Below are 13,136 nucleotides of genomic sequence, written 5' to 3' on the forward strand. Positions count from 1 at the left end.
CAGTATGGTGTCACACAATTGACTTTTTTTCCTTTTTGTTTATGTCTGCATTGTTGTTGTTGTTGTTGTTGTTGTGGTCTTCAGTCTTGAGACTGGTTTGATGCAGCTCTCCATGCTACTCTATCCTGTGCAAGCTTTTTCATCTCCCAGTACCTACTGCAACCTACATCCTTCTGAATCTGCTTAGTGTATTCATCTCTTGGTCTCCCTCTACGATTTTTACCCTCCACGCTGCCCTCCAATACTAAATTGGTGATCCCTTGATGCCTCAGAACATGTCCTACCAACCGATCCCTTCTTCTGGTCAAGTTGTACCACAAACTTCTCTTCTCCCCAATCCTATTCAATACTTCCTAATTAGTTATGTGATCTACCCATCTAATCTTCAGCATTCTTCTGTAGCACCACATTTCGAAAGCTTCTATTCCCTTCTTGTCTAAACTATTTATCATTCATGTTTCACTTCCATACATGGCTACACTCCATACAAATACTTTCAGAAACGACTTCCTGACTCTTAAAACTATACTCGATGTTAACAAATTTCTCTTCTTCAGAAACGCTTTCCTTGCCATTGCCAGTCTACATTTTATATCCTCTCTACTTCGACCATCATCAGTTATTTTGCTCCCAAAATAGCAAAACTCCTTTACTACTTTAAGTGTCTCATTTCCTAATCTAATTCCCTCAGCATCACCCGACTTAATTAGACTACATTCCATTATCCTTGTTTTGCTTTTGTTGATGTTCATCTTATATCCTCCTTTCAAGACACTGTCCATTCCATTCAACTGCTCTTCCAAGTCCTTTGCTGTCTCTGACAGAATTACAATGTCATCGGCGAACCTCAAAGTTTTTATTTCTTCTCCATGAATTTTAATACCTACTCCGAATTTTTCTTTTGTTTCCTTTATTGCTTGCTCAATATACAGATTGAACAACATCGGGGAGAGGCTACAACCCTGTCTTACTCCCTTCCCAACCAGTGCTTCCCTTTCATGTCCCTCGACTCTTATAACTGCCATCTGGTTTCTGTACAAATTGTAAATAGCCTTTCGCTCCCTGTATTTTACCCCTGCCACCTTTAGAATTTGAAAGAGAGTATTCCAGTCAACATTGTCAAAAGCTTTCTCTAAGTCTACAATGCTAGAAACGTAGGTTTGTCTTTCCTTAATCTTTCTTCTGCATTACGTGACACGAAAACGTTATGTGCGAACTGAACCTGAAATGTATAATAAAAACTTTATTCCGTAGGCACAATGACCATAGGGTAGTAAACCTAGTCTATGTAAAATTGTTCTCATTTATTTTGTATCGGTTATTTAAAGCTAAGTGCTCTTCAAACAAACATCCACAGCCACCTGTGAGTGGGCGGAATACACATGGCTGTTGTTTTAAAGATATAAAAATATTTTCTATATGTTGTAATGATACAGTATTCTTGTTTGCTTTTTCACTTGTAATTTTTTCCGCCGCAGCGTACATTGTACAGTAAGTGATTATAAGTATTGAAAGCATTCTACATCTACATCTACATCCATACTCCGCAAGCGACCTGACAGTGTGGGGCGGAGGGTACCCTGAGTACCGCTATCGGTTCTCCCTTCTATTCCAGTCTCGTATTGTTCGTGGAAACAAGGATTGTCGGTATGCTTCTGTGTGGGCTCTAATCTCTCTGATTTTATCCTCATGGTCTCTTCGCGAGATATACGTAGGAGGGAGCAATATACTGCTTGACTCTTCGGTGAAGGTATGTTCTCGAAACTTCAACAAAAGCCCGTACCGAGCGTCTCTCCTGCAGAGTCTTCCACTGGAGTTTATCTATCATCTCCGTAACGCTTTCGCGATTACTAAATGATCCTGTAACGAAACGCGCTGCTCTCCATTGGATCTTCTCTATCTCTCCTATCAACCCTATCTGGTACGGATCCCACACTGCTGAGCAGTATTCAAGCAGTGGGCGAACAAGCGTACTGTAACCTACTTCCTTTGTTTTCGGATTGCATTTCCTTAGGATTCTTCCAATGAATCTCAGTCTGACATCTGCTTTAGCGACAATCAACGTAATATGATCATTCCATTTTAAATCACTCCTAATGCGTTCTCCCAGATAATTTATGAAATTAACTGCTTCCAGTTGCTGACCTGCTATTTTGTAGCTAAACGATAAGGGATCTATCTTTCTATGTATTCGCAGCACATTACACTTGTCTACACTGAGATTCAATTGCCATTCCCTGCACCATACGTCAATTCGATGCAGATCCTCCTGCATTTCAGTACAATTTTCCATTGTTACAACCTCTCCATACACCACAGCATCATCTGCAAAAAGCCTCAGTGAACTTCCGATGTCATCCACCAGGTCATTTATGTATATTGTGAATAGCAACGGTCCTACGACACTCCCCTGCGGAACACATGAAATCACTCTTACTTCGGAAGACTTCTCTCCATTGAGAAAGACATGCTGCATTCTGTTATCTAGGAACTTCTCAATCCAATCACACAATTGGTCTGATAGTCCATATGCTCTTCCTTTGTTCATTAAACGACTGTGGGGAACTGTATCGAACGCCTTGCGGAAGCCAAGAAACACGGCATCTACCTGTGAACCCGTGTCTATGGCCCTCTGAGTCTCGTGGACGAATAGTGCGAGCTGAGTTTCACACGACCGTCTTTTTCGAAACCCATGCTGATTCCTACAGAGTAGATTTCAAGTCTCCAGAAAAGTCATTATACTCGAACATAATACGTGTTTCAAAATTCTGCAACTGATCGACGTTAGAGATATAGGTCTATAGTTCTGCGCATCTGTTCGACGTCCCTTCTTGAAAACGGGAATGACCTGTGCCCTTTTCCAATCCTTTGGAACGCTACGCTCTTCTAGAGACCTACGGTACACCGCTGCAAGAAAGGGGGCAAGTTCCTTCGCGTACTCTGTGTAAAGTCGAACTGGTATCCCATCAGGTCCAGCGGCCTTTCCTCTTTTGAGAGATTTTAATTGTTTCTCTATCCCTCTGTCGTCTATTTCGATATCTACCACTTTGTCATCTGTGCGACAATCTGGAGAAGGAACTGCAGTGCAGTCTTCCTCTGTGAAACAGCTTTGGAAAAAGACATTTAGTATTTCGGCCTTTGGTCTGTCATCCTCTGTTTCAGTACCATTTTGGTCACAGAGTGTCTGGACATTTTGTTCTTATCCACCTACCGCTTTGACATAAGACTAAAATTTCTTAGGGTTTTCTGCCAAGTCAGTACATAGAACTTTACTTTCGAATTAATTGAACGCCTCTCGCATAGCCCTCCTCACACTACATTTCGCTTCGCGTAATTTTTGTTTGTCTGCAAGGCTTTGGCTATGTTTATGTTTGCTGTGAAGTTCCCTTTGCTTCCGCAGCAGTTTTCTAACTCGGTTGTTGTACCACGGTGGCTCTTTTCCATCTCTTACGATCTTGCTTGGTACATACTCATCTAACGCATATTGTACGATGGTTTTGAACTTTGTCCACTGATCCTCAACACTATCTGTACTTGAGACAAAACTTTTGTGCTGAGCCATCAGGTACTCTGTAATCTGCTTTTGTCACTTTTGCTAAACAGAAAAATCTTCCTACCTTTTTTAATATTTTTATTTACGGTTGAAATCATCGATGCCGTAACCGCTTTATGATCGCTAATTCCCTGTTCTGCGTTAACTGTTTCAAATAGTTCGGGTCTGTTTGTCACCAGAAGGTCTAATATGTTATCGCAACGAGTCGGTTCTCTGTTTAACTGCTCGAGGTAGTTTTCAGATAAAGCACTTGAAAAAATTTCACTGGATTCTTTGTCCCTGCCACCCGTTATGAACGTTTGAGTCTCCCAGTCTATATCCGGCAAATTAAAATCTCCACCCAGAACTTTAACATGGTGTGGAAATCTACTCGAAATATTTTCCAAATTATCCTTCAGGTGCTCAGCCACAACAGCTGCTGAGCCAGGGGGCCTATAGAGACATCCAATTACCATGTCTGAGCCTTCTTTAACCGTGACCTTCACCCAAATCATTTCATATTTCGGATCTCCGTCAATTTCCTTCGATACTATTGCACTTGTTATCGCTATAAATACGCCTCCCCCTTCACTGTCCAGCCTGTCTCTGCGGTATACATTCCAATCTGGGTTAAGGATTTCATTACTGTTTACGTCTGGTTTCAGCCAACTTTCTATCCCTAGTACTATATGGGCGTTTTGAACGTTTATTAATGAGAGCAGTTCTGGGACCTTTCTATAGACGCTCCTGCGGTTTACTATTAGCACATTAATATTGTGATTCCCTGTTGCATTTTGCCTACTCCTACCTTGCCGCATCTCAGGAGGCGTCTTGTCAGGCCTAGGGAGGGAATTCTCTAACCCTAAAAACCCCCATGTGCACTCCACACGTACTCCGCTACCCTTGTAGCCGCTTCCGGCGTGTAGTGCACGCCTGACCTATTCAGGGGGACCCTACATTTCTCCACCCGATAGCGGAGGTCGAGAAATTTACACCCCAGATCTCCGCAGAATAGTCTGAGCCTCTGGTTTAAGCCTTCCACTCGGCTCCAAACCAGAGGACCGCGATCGGTTCTGGGAACGACACTACAAATAGTTAGCTCTGATTCCACCCCGCGAGCGAGGCTTTCCGCCTTCACCAATTCCGCCAACCGCCTGTACGAACTGAGGATGACCTCTGAACCCAGACGGCAGGAGTCATTGGTGCCAACATGAGCAACAATTTGCAGTCGGGTGCACCCAGTGCTCTCTATCGCCACCGGTAGGGCCTCCTCCACATCTCGGATGAGACCCCCCGGCAAGCAGAGTGAACACTGGCCTTCTTCCCCGACCTTTCCGCTATTTCCGTAAGGGGCTCCATCACCCGCCTAACGTTGGAGCTCCCAATAACTAATAAACCCCTCCCCCCGTGTGCCTGCTCGGACCTTGCTGAAGGAGCGGCCACATGTCCACTCACAGGCAGAGCGGGCGATGCCACACAGCCAGCCTCCACATTTACCTTCCGCCTCGTGCGCCGCGAACGCCGCTGAACCCGCCACTCCCCTTGGGGAGAGGGTGGCCCAACCGCACCCGGTACCCGCGAAGATGTCTCGACAGCAGGGACAGTGGGTGAAGCATGTAACACCTGGGGTGTACCATGCGACGCACCAGACTCCCCACTGCCGCTACACTCCGAGGCAGCAGCCTGAAGACGGCTGAACGCGGCCATCAACACGTTCAGCTGTTCGCGAACAGTGGCCAGCTCCTCCTGCGTCCGTACACAGCAGTCACACATTCTATCCATCCTAAGGAATCAATTTACTGAAGAGAGTTAATCAACTTTTGACTAGACTGCTATTTCTCTAAAGGCGGCCGATTATTGACTAAACTACGATTGCTAGCCACTTCTTGTAGAGAACAATGAAAATAGCACTACCTGTCTCTGGACTGTATTGAAAAGAAACACTAGCACTACTGGCACTGTGGCTGACTAAAGGGACTCTGACTGTATTCAAAACAAACACGAAATCTATGGAACACTATTAATAGCACTCGACAATTAAAGCTTCCTAAAAGCAAAAACACACGGAAGAAGAAGTGACAAGTAAGAAAGCCGGCTGTGGTTGTCTAGCGGTTCTAGGCGCTCAGTCCGGAACCGCGCGACTGCTACGGTCGCAGGTTCGAATGCTGCCTCGGGCATGGATGTGTGTGGTGTCCTTAGGTTAGGTAGGTTTAAGTAGTTCTAAGTTCTAGGGGACTGATGACCACAGACGTTAAGTCCCATAGTGCTCAGAGCCATTTGAACCATTTTTCAAGTAAGAAAAATACAGTTAATACTTAAATTAAGGTAGCTCGCTGCACAGCAGACGTGAAGCAGACGGCGGTTAGGACGACACTGACCAATTATTACAATTATTCATCTATCTTCCTGTTGATATGTAATACTACAAATGTATGTTTTGGTTTGGTTTGTCTGTTTCATGTTCATAGAGGAGATTGGACATGTGAACAAATTATCTGTTGTGAAGCCAACTTACAAGTGTCTCATGAATCGGTACTGAAGATGTTCCAGCATCAGTCGTCAAATGTGTGATATTTTTATCACGTGTTTCGGGACAGTATTATCGCATATCAAATGCTATAAAACAAAGAAACCAATAAATAAATCGCAATTCTGGTAGAACTTCTATATGGTTGTCAGTACGTGAACTACCTGTATTGCGATTCATTGAGTGGTTCCCCTATTTTATAGCTCTTGATAATGGGATAACGTGGACCCGAAAAATGTTGTGGTAGAAACATCACAAGGTTGAGAACTGGTGGCCTAACTTTCTCAGCGTTTAATGTAGAAATATTGTCAAAAAATGAAAACCAATGTTGGTATTATGTTCTGTATTTAGTTCATATCTAGGCACGTTTGATTGCACATCAAGGTCGCCGCGCGGGATTAGCCGAGATGAGGGAATTAGATTAGAGAAATGTGACGCTAAGTGTAGAGCATGGCCGCGCGGGATTAGCCGTGTGGTCTAAGCGCTGCAGTCATGGACTGTGCGGCTGGTCCCGGCGGAGGTTCTAGTCCTCCCTCGGGCATGGGTGTGTGTGTTTGTCCTTAGGATAATTTAGGTTAAGTAGTGTGTAAACTTAGGGACTGATGACCTTAGCAGTTAAGTCCCATACGATTTCACACACAAAAAATGGTTCAAATGGCTCTGAGCACTATGGGACTTAACTTCTATGGTCATCAGTCCCCTAGAACTTAGAATTACTTAAACCTAACTAACCTAAGGACATCACACAACACCCAGTCATCACGAGGCAGAGAAAATCCCTGACCCCGCCGGGAATCGAACCCGGGAACCCGGGCGTGGGAAGCGAGAACGCTACCGCACGACCACGAGCTGCGGACATTTCACACACATTTGAACATCAAAATCAGTTAACTCATCGTCTTTATACGAGTCAGTAATTTCTATAATGATAGCACGCAATAAAAATTTGTGATGTGTTCGACGTTATTATATGGATATTTTTATTTTTATTTGAAGATCTGTCTCTCTGAACAATTGATATTGATCTAATGAGAAAATAGTCGTTCAAACGTTAACTAATTCAAATTAAGGTTGAAACAAAAAAGCAATGGCATATAGATACTGTACTTGCGTCTCTGGTTTTGGTGAATTTTTGTTGAACGGAGTTTGTGAGTGATTAACTAATGTTAATTGACTTTACAACACATACATTTTTTTCATATGAGTCTTCAGTCTCTAGAGCAGTATAATTAGATGAGGAAATATTAATTAAACTGAAAATACGATTTAGTGTATCAGAGATAATCGCTAGTCGTGACGTAGCGTTTCAGTGTTATCTTTGCACTGCCGTAGCAACGGATCAACAACTATCTATAAACGATGTGAAATGCAGGTTTGTCGGCTGCTAATCAAATAATAATTAGTAAACCCTCAACGAGCCAGCAATAAACAGAACCTGCAGCCCGAATAGCAATTAATGTTTCGGACAGCTGTAGCGTTACGCGCCTGGCGTCTGATTAATTATTAAAGAAGTCGAAGCACGCAATCGTTAACAACGTAGCGTGCACGCTACAGTATCAGGAGTTAAAAAGATATTTGCGTTAACGACACACAACTGGAACATTGTGACAAGACGTTACGCAAACTACGCACTATTTTGAAAAAGGAGAATTTGTGACAGGTGAGTACCTTTTAAGTTGGCAACGATAAATTGTAACCAGGGGATTGTCTGAATTGCAGTGGAGACGTTATATTTGCATCTTGCTGTGAAAAGAAGCGGTTTGTGTGCTCTCATTCCCCAGTGAAAATTATTACCTCAGTTCAGCTTCAAATTTGTCTTCCGTAATGTATCTCTAGAGTACGGAAGACAATGTATCTCTAGATTTCATGTGAGACGTGCTGTCGGTGGGAAAGCTAAGAGTATGTGTGAGCAAAATTTTGATTATCAAAATTAGACTCGAAATTTACAAGGTAATATCCACTGTTTAACGACTGGCTCTTCAAATCTCGACCATCAAACTTTTGCACCGCCTTCGGAGTGATTTCAGTTAGTGACTCCCAACTAGTAACTTTCACAATAATACTGAAATATGTCTCGTTACCGCTGCGTGAGTATGGTGATCGTTGTTGCAAATTGTTGCAAAGGCGGTTCGGCGTCATTCCAGACACTCGTTAGTTTCGGTTTCGTACGAGTTATGAAGGTCAAGTAATTTAACTGTAGACGAATTTTGTACGGTTTTGAGAGCCGTTAGCACGCCGCTTTCGGGAGTGGGAGAGGCGCCAGCCTCAGGCGGGTTAACGACGCGGGCCGGTGGCGTGCCGGCCAACCTGGATGCGGTTTTTAGGTGGCTTCTCACACCCCAATAGGTGAATACTGGGAATCGGATTAGGAAATATTCAGAAAACGTCTATACACTTTCACGAGGGATAACGATAGAAGCAGACAGTTAGGGTTCACAAATTCCGTGCTGGAAGTGACAGGTTGGTAAGAGGAATAGCATCCGACCACCATCTACCACTAAAGTTGCCAAATGTAGTAATTAATATGCCTCTCCTGACGATACGGGATAAACGCTAGGAAAAAGGAGATACGCTATTTTATGAGCGTGTGGATAATTTTTAAAGCTGCTCTTCATTTTCGTATCGAGGGTTTATTTCTTGTCTGTCTTTGATTCACTATTTGGTAAGCTATTCAACCTTGGCAGACTCCGAGCTAAAAGCAAAATAACCACAGCTGCTGTCATCGAATTTCAGTCCGCGTATGATAACGTTACAAACTACCCTATATGCATTCAGTCTGGCATACAATTCTATCTGTCTTGAGCTTAACACAGATAAAATGAAGGTCCTCTATCAGGTAGCCCCAAATTCCACTGCAACAGCACCAGTTACCACAGTTGACGGAACACCTCTAGACATTGTAGAGTATTTTCCATACCTGGGAAGCCATCTTTCTCCAAATTCAAACATAGATGCAGAAATTCAACACCGACTAAAGTGTGCAAGTACTGCATATGGTCGTCTTTTGAAAAGAGCGTTTGATAACCACTATTTGGGTGCTGAAACTAAGCTTACAGTCTACAAAGTCATTATCATGCCTACACTTCTTTATGGATGTGGAACCGGGACCATCTACAGAAGTCACAAAGGCCTTTGAAAAATACCACCAACGCTGCCTAAGGAGAATATTGAAAGTAAAGTGGCAGGATCGGCGAACAAACAACAGAATTTTGGAGCAAAAATTCTCATACACCAACTCCGCATGCCAAACTCCCGTCTCCCTAAGCAAATCATGTTCTCCCAATTGAATAATGGCCAACGGAATGAGGGAGGGCAAAAAAAATCATGTCCTGAGGTTAAATGTCGAATAAACACAAATGATTGAGAAACTGCAGCCCTAGATAGACCCAAATAGCGACAAATTGTTCACCAAGGAACACTTAATTTTGAAAAGCAGAGACAATTGCAGGAGATTAGGAAGAGAGATGGCAAAAGAGAACAAGAGATCTTGAGAGGAACAACACCAACTGGGTACGCCATTACTGCGGTACAGAACAGGGCCGGCCGAGGTAGCCGAGCTGTTCTAGGCGTTACAGTCTGGAACCGCGCGACCGCTACGGTCGCAGGTTCGAATCCTGCCTCGGGCATGGATGTTTGTGATGTCCTTAGGTTAGTTAGGTTTAAGTAGTTCTAAGTTCTAGGGGACTGATGACCTTAGAAGTTAAGTCCCATAGTGCTCAGAGCCATTTGAACCAATTTTGCAGAACAGGACTACTTAGCCACCGAAGAATCCACAGATAACGCTACCAAAAGACATTTCATACTCGTCAACGAGTAAATGACTATGATGATGGTGATGACGATGATGATTTGTGTGAAATTCCTACTGTCACACTGTGACAGACAATAAAGTAGTTGGAGAGAAATACGGTTTCCAGTTCACTTTTATGATCTTCTTAGTTTGTTTCTCCAAGCAACAAAGAGATCCGATTTTTCTGACTTTGTGGTAGCAAGCGTATCTCGTTCCCTTTGAAAAGCAACAATTGCAACCTCACCGCCGTGCTTTTTGCAACCGAGTTATCGAAATTAAAGCCACTGGTTTGTTACAGTCTGTATGGTTGCTTGTAGTAAGTGACAGAAACACGCAGCAAAATGAGTATTAGTATTGTTATGGTCGACGTTACAGAATCCGCTTCACCGAGTGACGTAGCCACGGCCCCTGGCGACTTACCGAGCGTTGTGGTGTCTGGCAGTGAGTGCTTGCAGAAGGCCGGTGCCTGGCGGTGGGTGCTTCCGGCAGTGAGTGCTGCTAGCAGCGGCGAGCCCCCTGTCGCGGCCGGTGCCTGGCGGTGGGTGCTGGTAGCGTCGCTTCTAGCAGCGGCGAGCGCCTAGTCGCCAGTAGCTGCGGCGCGAGCCCGCCGCGGCCTCATATGCAGAGTAGCGGCGGCGCGCATGCGCACTCGCCGCCTCGGCTCGCCTACCGCGGCGGTAGGGCTGGGCTGGGGAAACGAGCGACAGGGCGACCGCCAGAGCGCGCCTGCATTAATCACGAGCCGACGGGACGGTCCGGTAACGGGCTGCGCGATTTGCATTCCTAGTTGGAGGCGGCTCGCTGACTCACCGGGCGCTCGAGACGAGGCGATCGGCTCGATCGAGTTCCGACTAATAGAACGAGGTACGTCGTACTGGACGGCGAGTGGAAACGAAAGTGTTCTCAGTGCGCATAAATGATCTATAAACTACAGACTGTTGGCTAGAACAAGAGTGTCCAAACTTTTAGCTTCACCTGGGCCACATTGACAGGGAGGGGGGGATACATGAGGCAGGTGTCAGCTGTAGTGGTCAGATTCCAATCCTGCCTCGGTTATGGCTGTGTGAGATGTCATTAGTCCCATAGTGCTCAGAGCCATTTGCACCATTTGTAGTGGGCAGATGAAAAGGAAGAGAGAGAGGCAGACGTGGAAAGAGAGAGGGCGAGGTCGATATGGTCAGAGAGAGGAGGATGGAGATATGGTTAGAGAGAGAGTATGGAGCAAATGGATACAGAGAGGTGGAGGAGGAGATGAAGAGATAAGAGAAAGTAAGGAGGAGAAGATTGTAACCTCCCAACAGAAAAAATATGCATATTCACATTTAGTGTAACCTCCCAACAGTTTATTACTCCGTAACCTCGCAACAATAACGTGACTAACCTCCCAATAAAAAATGTGACTCATATATAACCTTTCTAAAGTAGAAAAGGAGTTTTGCTATTTGGGGAGCAAAATAACTGATGATGGTCGAAGTAGAGAGGATATAAAATGTAGACTGGCAATGGCAAGGAAAGCGTTTCTGAAGAAGAGAAATTAGTTAAGATTGAGTATAGATTTAAGTGTCAGGAAGCCCTTTCTGAGAGTATTTGTATGGATTGCAGCCATGGATGAAAGTGAAACATGTACGATAAATAGTTTGGACAAGAAGAGAATAGAAGCTTTTGAAGTGTGGTGCTACAGAAGAATGCTGAAGATTAGATGGGTAGATCACATAACTAATGAGGAGGTACTGAATAGAATTGGGGAGGAGTTTGTGGCACAACTTGACAAGAAGAAGGGATCGGTTGGTAGGACATGTTCTGAGGCATCAAGGGCTCACCAATTTAGTACTGGAGGGCAGGGTGGAGGGTAAAAATCGTAGAGGGAGACCAAGAGATGAATACACTAAGCAGATTCAGAATGGTGTAGGCTGCAGTACGTACTGGGAGACGAAGCAGCTTGCAAAGCATAGCGTAGCATGGAGAGCTGCATCAAACCAGTCTTAGGACTGAAGACCACAACAACAACAATATAACCTTTCGATAATTAACTGACTGTGAATCTAACCTGGTAAATTTGGACGTCAGCAGTGCTGCGTCATGGCCCTGAGAGATTATTATGAGTAAATTGAAAATTCTTACCTCAATGAAGTCTCCGGATAACGCGTATATATCTGCTCCTACAAGAAATTTTTCTGGCACAGCCCAGTGCAATGCTGGCCGCTAGATTTGTCATGTTTAAAAAGAAACAACTGATTTTTGTTTACGATAACCGGAATGACCATGGATTGCAGAAATTAGTAAATTCTTTAAATTCAGATGAATGATTGACAAAAAGATAATTTTATAAAAAAGATTATTATAAAAAGATTTTTTTTAAACATTTACATGGGACTTGATGTAACAATAGTACAAATTTGGTTGTAACAAATTAGACATGCGCGCGGCTGTTTTTACCTTACACTACTTCGCTCAGGCACGACCGGCCCAACCGCCCGACTGCGAGCTACCACCACTACTACTGCTGACACTGCTCCTACTGCTGCCGACACTGCTCTCTGGTCTGAGATTCTCTTGTAGCTTACATATCGCAGGCAGCGCGTGAGCAATCCATCGAAGTTAGATCTGCTCGAGTGCGCCTCTTACAAGATAGACAAATAGAGGTGGGGGGGGGGGGGGAGGTGGACAGAAGCAGAGAGGAAGAGGTGGGGACGGAGAGGGGGAGGAGGAGGTGTGTTCAGTGTATGTCTTGAACGCATTCGCTAGTGGACCTGCGGGGAAAAGACTAGTACTACACAGACAAGCCCTGAGCAACCAGTGCGTTCGTGCTCATTGTCGTTTTGTGTGGTGTTGGTATATTGAGGTCTCGCATCTTGAATACATTCAACTACGGCGAATTGTCTGTGCCCTCTTAATTAGTACATTGATCACAAGATACGCAGGTTATGGCTGTGTATCAAGGAAATACGAAAACATTCAAGAAAAAACGTACTGCCTTTAGAAATAAAATCAGTAGGACGTACTAGGAAGCTAAAAACAGTAAAGAAATGGTTGTTGAAAGAACAGACACAGTTTATAGAAAAGTCTAAGTTATTTTCGATGACTTTAAAAGGAAAGGCGTCAACATGAATACTTCAAAAGTATTTATACTCTTAAATACAGAGGAGGGAGTAGGTAAGTGGAAAGAGTTCACTGATAGCCCGTAGCTGGGAGAGAAACTATTTGATAGCATGATGGAGGAAGGAATAGACGTCGATTTGGAAGATGTAGCAATTAAATATTAGAGATCGGAAGACTTGTGAGTGAAG

The 13,136-nt window shown here is 44.1% G+C and overlaps 1 protein-coding gene across 1 annotated transcript in view; it reads right to left on the reverse strand.

The window, feature by feature from the left end:
* Positions 1 to 10,436, reverse strand: part of LOC124789313 (chitooligosaccharidolytic beta-N-acetylglucosaminidase-like) — a 325,333-nt gene extending 314,897 nt beyond the window's left edge. The window contains exon 1 of the mRNA XM_047256627.1: positions 10,270 to 10,436. The gene's annotated coding sequence lies outside the window, so the exon portion shown is untranslated. The remainder of the gene's footprint in view (positions 1 to 10,269) is intronic.
* Positions 10,437 to 13,136: the final 2,700 nt, after the last annotated feature.

The sequence above is a fragment of the Schistocerca piceifrons genome, chromosome 3 (assembly GCF_021461385.2).
Source record: "Schistocerca piceifrons isolate TAMUIC-IGC-003096 chromosome 3, iqSchPice1.1, whole genome shotgun sequence".
In the NCBI taxonomy this organism is placed as follows: Eukaryota; Metazoa; Arthropoda; class Insecta; order Orthoptera; family Acrididae; genus Schistocerca; species Schistocerca piceifrons.